Source organism: Crocodylus porosus, unplaced genomic scaffold, assembly GCF_001723895.1.
Source record: "Crocodylus porosus isolate Cpor-Errol unplaced genomic scaffold, CroPor_comp1, whole genome shotgun sequence".
Taxonomy (NCBI): Eukaryota; Metazoa; Chordata; order Crocodylia; family Crocodylidae; genus Crocodylus; species Crocodylus porosus.
The window spans coordinates 68,241,869-68,247,868 of NW_017728950.1; the positions used below are offsets into that span (position 1 = coordinate 68,241,869).

The following is a 6,000-nucleotide window of genomic DNA, read 5'->3' on the forward strand; positions in this document are numbered from 1 at the left end:
CTAGGATGTTTAAACTGCTTTGGTGATAGTCAAAGATTAGACTTGTTTATATATCAGTCTTTTCTTAAACAGGACTCTGGATAAATCTGGCTATAGGGGAAATTGTTATCTCTGAATTTCTGGTTATCCAGGTCCCATATGGCCAACATGTAATCCTTAACATGACCATTATTACTTGCCTTGTTCTTGTTGAACAGTCGCATGAATTTAGGAATAACTTGCATCAGAGTATCTTAGTAACTGTAATAAGACTAAGATGAAAGTGTGGCTGATGCAGGATTTAAATAGCTAGAAGTTGGTACACAATTAAAACAGAAAATTCAACTAGTTAAGTTCTCCCAATCCATATACCAAAATGCATCCATCTTGATAATACTGTATATCAATAAATCTGCATTGCATAAGAAAACACTATTTGGGCAGGTTCTATTTTAACTGCTACATAATCACTTGTTAAATCGCATTAAAAATAAGGGAGCTCTAGTGTATATCTAATGGATGACCAAGCTACATTACACCAGTTTAATCCATTTCTAGAGAAATTTTAAAGATCTGTATTATCACATCCTACATTTTATATTTGGATCTCCAGTTTAACTGAGACGGATATAAGAATGAACATTACTAGACGCACTAACAGGTTGCCCATCTAAGGTGGCACAAAAATGTGTTTCTAGTTGAGGCTGGCAGCAATGTATGCTTGCTCAACTGGATTAACTTCCACTTTATTTCAGTTGATGGCATAAGAATGCAAATATTTTTTGCTAAGAACACTGATATGTCACACTTTACTTCATCGCCGAGATCAGCCACCTCAACAGTAAAGAACATCTGTATGTGGAAAACAGCGTTTTAAAGATGGCCTAGTTCTTCAAAGCCACGGGTCTAAATTAAAGCAGTGAACACACTGTCATGTCCCTCCAATGCTTAACTTGAGCCAAATTTTAAGGGTTATTTAGGGGTAAATTTTATGTTCTCAAGTAAGCAGGGAAATTCCCACTGATTTTATGAAAAATATTTATGTGACTATATAAATAATTTATACATGAGAATTAAATTTTGGGAGGCCAGGTTTTATACTTTAGGTCTCAACAAAGAAGTCTCACTGATGACAGTGAAAATAGCGTTCAGAAGGGAACCTCAGAACACAGCTCGAGCTTTGCTTTTAAAACATTGTGTGCACACTGTTTATACACAAGTTTGCAATATCTTGATGATTTTTTTTTAATACACACACACCCTTGTTCTTTCTAATATACTGGGCATAGCTCCACAGTAAATGTTGCATGTATAATTAACTCCATAATAAAGTTTCAATGTCTACATGCTGCAGTAAACTAAAACATTTTGCCATAGGATAGTACTTGTAAACAATTCTGTGGCAGTGATTTACCGTTCCACAAGGTCTATGTAAATCCTGAAGGGGCTGGCTGGGGCACAAGGATGCTTCAGTATGTGGGCTGCCTGCTGGCTAGCCCTGCACTGGAGCACCCTCGGGGCCCCAGCCAGCATCTCTGCAACATGCTGAGCTGAGTCAAAGCAGCTTCAGTCTGGCAGGCTTACCCCCAGGGCCCCTTGCCAACCAGGGCTGCTCTGACCCAACTCAATGTGCTGCAGGGTCCTAGGTCCACATTCAGACATGATGCTCAGGTGCAAATAAACTCCGGAACAAACTGCCAGAGTTTATTCATTCACCTTAATTGCACAGGTAGACATGCCCACTATCTTTCCAACCAAGAGCAAACGATAGATGGCTGTTAACAACTTTAAACTTGAGAGCAATTGCAACAGTAATGAAAAGCAGAAAAATTTGGAAAAATACCATACATCCAAACCAAATTCAGTGGAAGACTTTGAATTTGATCCAGAACATCCTAATACAGTTGACATGCACTAGCTAGGATCCTACTATTTTATTTTATAATACTATGTTTCAATACTTGGCTTGGAGAATTAGCTTTCTTTTAAATGGTAATGATAACAAACACTTAGTCTTCTACTTGATATGATTTTAAAGTTAGATTGATATGTAATTTGGTGTGTGGAACTTGGGTTTTAATATTTAATTACTTAAAGGGTTTACTCTGAAACTAAACTAATCTCTTAAAGTAATCTTAACTGTGAATTGCCATACGTTTGCCAGATAGTCTTTGTGGTCACAGAGTTCAAAAGTTGTAGTCTATTACATTTATAATCACAATTATTAATGTATAAAATGACTACATACTATAATCGGCCTGTTGTGTAGTAACTGCATGCTACACAACTGGGAAGGACCAATCACTTCAGATTACAAGAAAGCATTAAAATCTTTGAAAGTCGGGGAAAAAAATATGTTCATTCCTACTTTGACCTAGAAAAAGTTCAACTTCTCCTTCATATTCAGTACTACTTGTGTGAGTTTTCATAAATTTTTTAAAATACATGTGTAGAAGAAGAAAATGAGATGGAAATACTCTATTTATTCACAGTAATCAAAATAATCTGCTATCCCTAATACTTGATAGTGGACAAAGTATCCACTACAAAGAAATGCATATAATTTTTACAATAAATGTTACAAATAAATGACACTTCTGAAATGTTCACATTATTTACAGAAAATGGCTTCTGAGTTGACAAAGTCACATAGTTAAAAAGATAATCATGCAACTTGAATGTTTTTATTTAAACAACTGGGTAGCTGAAAAGGTTAGGCACTCTTAAAAACTGTACCCAAAGTCTACCTAAAATTAGGAAATATTATTACTTGGAGGGTGAGGGAGGAATGTGTGATAAGTCACTGTCAACCTGAAATCTGGAAAATTTTAAAAGAAGCATTTAAGTAATTTTAGTCTCACCAAACCTTATGGCCTTACTATGACATTTTCCTTTCCCCCCACCCCCCACTGCTATATAAATAACAAAGAACTGAATAAATAACTGAACATGCAAGTGACAATACAAAACTCTGTCAAATGTACAAAATCATCAATCTGGGAAATAAGAATTCCCTCAAATATTTTTCTGCATAGCATTTTTAGACCTGAAAGAGGCTTGTAATTGTAGATCCCTGAACCTGAATGGAATCTACTGGCTTCTGTGGTGGACTGACTGCCTGCATAGAGCACTCTTTCAGCATTAAGAGCTTTAGGTGTTAAATCCAACAATTCATACACCATTTTCAGGTATGAGGTCCAATACTACACCTACCCTACCCCCTTGCTTTCAGTCACATGTATGACTTTAAGTTGCAAGTTTCGTTTAATACAATTTTATTTAAAAACTAGGCATCTATGCACCAGGGATTTCTCTACTGATGTTGCTACACAGGCATGGAAGCCCAATATAGATGCATCACTCTGTATAAAGAGCTGCACTAGTGCAATTTTCTCAGTTTGCCCTAGTGAAGCATACTAAAACAGTTTTCTGCACTGGCATTGAAATGAGTGCAAGAATCCTTAATATGGACAAGCTCTGAATTTTTTTTTTTCTTCCAATCTATGAAAATAACAGCCCCTTTATTGGTTCCATTTTTAAACCTGACACCTTTAATTTGGTTTAAGCAATGTCAAAATTTGGCCCAGATCATGCCTTTGGTCACATGCACTTTGATTTGTAATTTTACCAGCAGGCAAATCTTCTGAGACTACTTGTATATTAAGTTAATCCATTATCGACTAGAATGGAGCTTAAATCTTTTAAACTATATATCTTGTACTTTTCAGTTTCTCTCTCTTTTGAGAGAACACAGTTATCCTTCCACAAATTTCTTACTTCTCCAAAACCCTGTGAAGAAACCCACAAGCATTATTGGAGGAAAACCTAGGAAATGCAGAAACAATTGAGACCTGTACCACCAGTCAAATTTTTTTGAATAAAATGTATAAAACACTTAGTAAATATCCATTAATTAAAGCATGTGCAGGTTATGTTACTCTCTACTTCATGTATTCAAAGCTGAAAATGCAAAATTAAACCAAAACCAAAGGGAGAGGCAAGGATTTTTTAGGGTGATATCTTTTATGGACCGACTGTATACATTATTGACTTGCATTATTGTCTGGACTATCATGCATACAATGCCACTCTTACACTACCAAAACCAAACAAAGTAATTGTAATGTTAAAGTCAACCTCTGCCTCCTGCTATTTCTCCACACCCATTAAAACCCCAATACCTTAATCTAAATCTAAGACCAATCTGATTTAATAGTATCATCTTATTAAAATAGTAACGGGGGAAGAATAGATTCATAAAGTCATTTCAATTAATTTGCACTTTTCCTTTTTAACTTGCCTTTCACTCATTTGGAAGACAACTTACTCCTCAACATCAATTACCACCTTTACACGTAGTACAAGACGGAATGTTTTGAATAAAACGGATAGTCCCCTTCTTGTGAATGTGAGTTGATTTCACAATACACCCCCTACCCTCCCCAACGCACATGCAGACACACAAACACCAGACAGTGGTGCAGACATTTTTCAGGGCCTGTTAGTCCAAGGCACAAAGCTCCCTTACCACAGTGGCTATGTGTTATTACAATAGTCTGGACATGGAGCCTTTTCTTTTCACTCAAGAGGCTTATTTGAGCACATAAGCCACATTTCTAAGAAAGAATTACTGAAATGGCATTAGCTTCTGCCGAGATTAAAAAGAAAGGCTGCTGTACGCTATAAATGACATTTCCTGACCAATGGGTGGATTCCAAAGGTATTAAAGAGTCTGTCAGTCTCAGACATGCTTGGAGGCTACTAGTCACTTTCAGGGTGCAGCTCAGGCTTTGTGTATATGTATGTGGTTACCCCCCCACACACACACTGTGTGTGTGTATAAATATGTGTATACAAAGATACAGATACAGACCATAAACTAAGCCTCTCCTATGCATCTCCATTTACCTCATTAAATAAAAATCACAGCTTCAACATGCAGCCAGGCAGCCCCCTTCACCAGGGCTCCCAGAACAATGCAGACATTAATGCCTGTCACCATCAATCTGCAGAGCAGCTTCCCCCCTCCAGCCCTTTCACTTAGCTGCTGCCTTGCCCTTGCTTCTTCACACCCGTGGCCAACAAGTATCAGTCTCTTCCCTTATCCCTTTCCACCCCCTCAGCCCCTGCCCCTCTCTCCATTTTGGAAGGCCACAGCTAGCCTCCCCAACTGAAACCAGAGGTGATCATTGCCTCAGCCACATCTGTAGTCGCAGTGCTGAGGGAGACGATGCAACACCCACCCTTCACCCCTGCACACACACCACCCTGTGTCTCTTCCCCACCCCCACCCGCTTGGTTGCCTTGATCAGCATCGTAACGCTGGTGACAAGTGCCCACTGGAAGAAGGCAGGGGTAGCCGAGCTGGAATGGTCTCCTCCATCCACCCTCAGGGCTGTGAGGGGGCTGATTCCCCTCTGGTTTCCTCTCCAGCCCTGCAGCCGGACACAGCTGGAGCCACCTGCACGTGCAAGAGGGGTGGCAGATGGGTGCACATGCATGTACACAGCCACCTGTGTGTAGGGGGGGAGTGTATGCATGCACATGCAAGATCTGGCAGATGGGTGCACACGCATGTTCACAGCAGCCCACGTGTGTATTGCCACATGCATGTACACAGCTGCCCATGGGTGTGCGTGCGTGTGTAATACCAGCAGATGGGTGCATGTACACAGCTGCCCGTGTGTGTCTGCATCTGCATACGCATGTACATGGCTGCCTGTGTGTATGCATGTCATTCTGGCAGATGGGTGCACATGCATGTTTCTGCACAAGCGTGTCCACTGCCGTGCATGTGTTCCTGCACATGCATGTGCACTACTGTGCACGGGGGTGTGTAACTGGCAGGCGGGTGCACAGCTGCTCACGCGTGCGGGTGTGTATGTGCACTCGCATATCCACAGCTGCGTGTGCAAGCGCGCGCGGCGGGGAGCGGCCGTGGCCGCGGCCGGGCGGGGTCCCCGGGGCGCCCCGCACTCACCCAGCAGCAGCAGCTTGAGCTCCCGGCGCGCGTCGCGCTTG

General features: G+C 40.8%; 1 protein-coding gene across 1 annotated transcript in view; it reads right to left on the minus strand.

The window, feature by feature from the left end:
- The window catches only part of GNAQ (G protein subunit alpha q), a 221,573-nt gene extending 215,579 nt beyond the window's left edge, over window positions 1-5,994 (minus strand). Inside the window, exon 1 of the mRNA XM_019555097.1 lies at window positions 5,960-5,994. The gene's annotated coding sequence lies outside the window, so the exon portion shown is untranslated. The remainder of the gene's footprint in view (window positions 1-5,959) is intronic.
- Window positions 5,995-6,000: the final 6 nt, after the last annotated feature.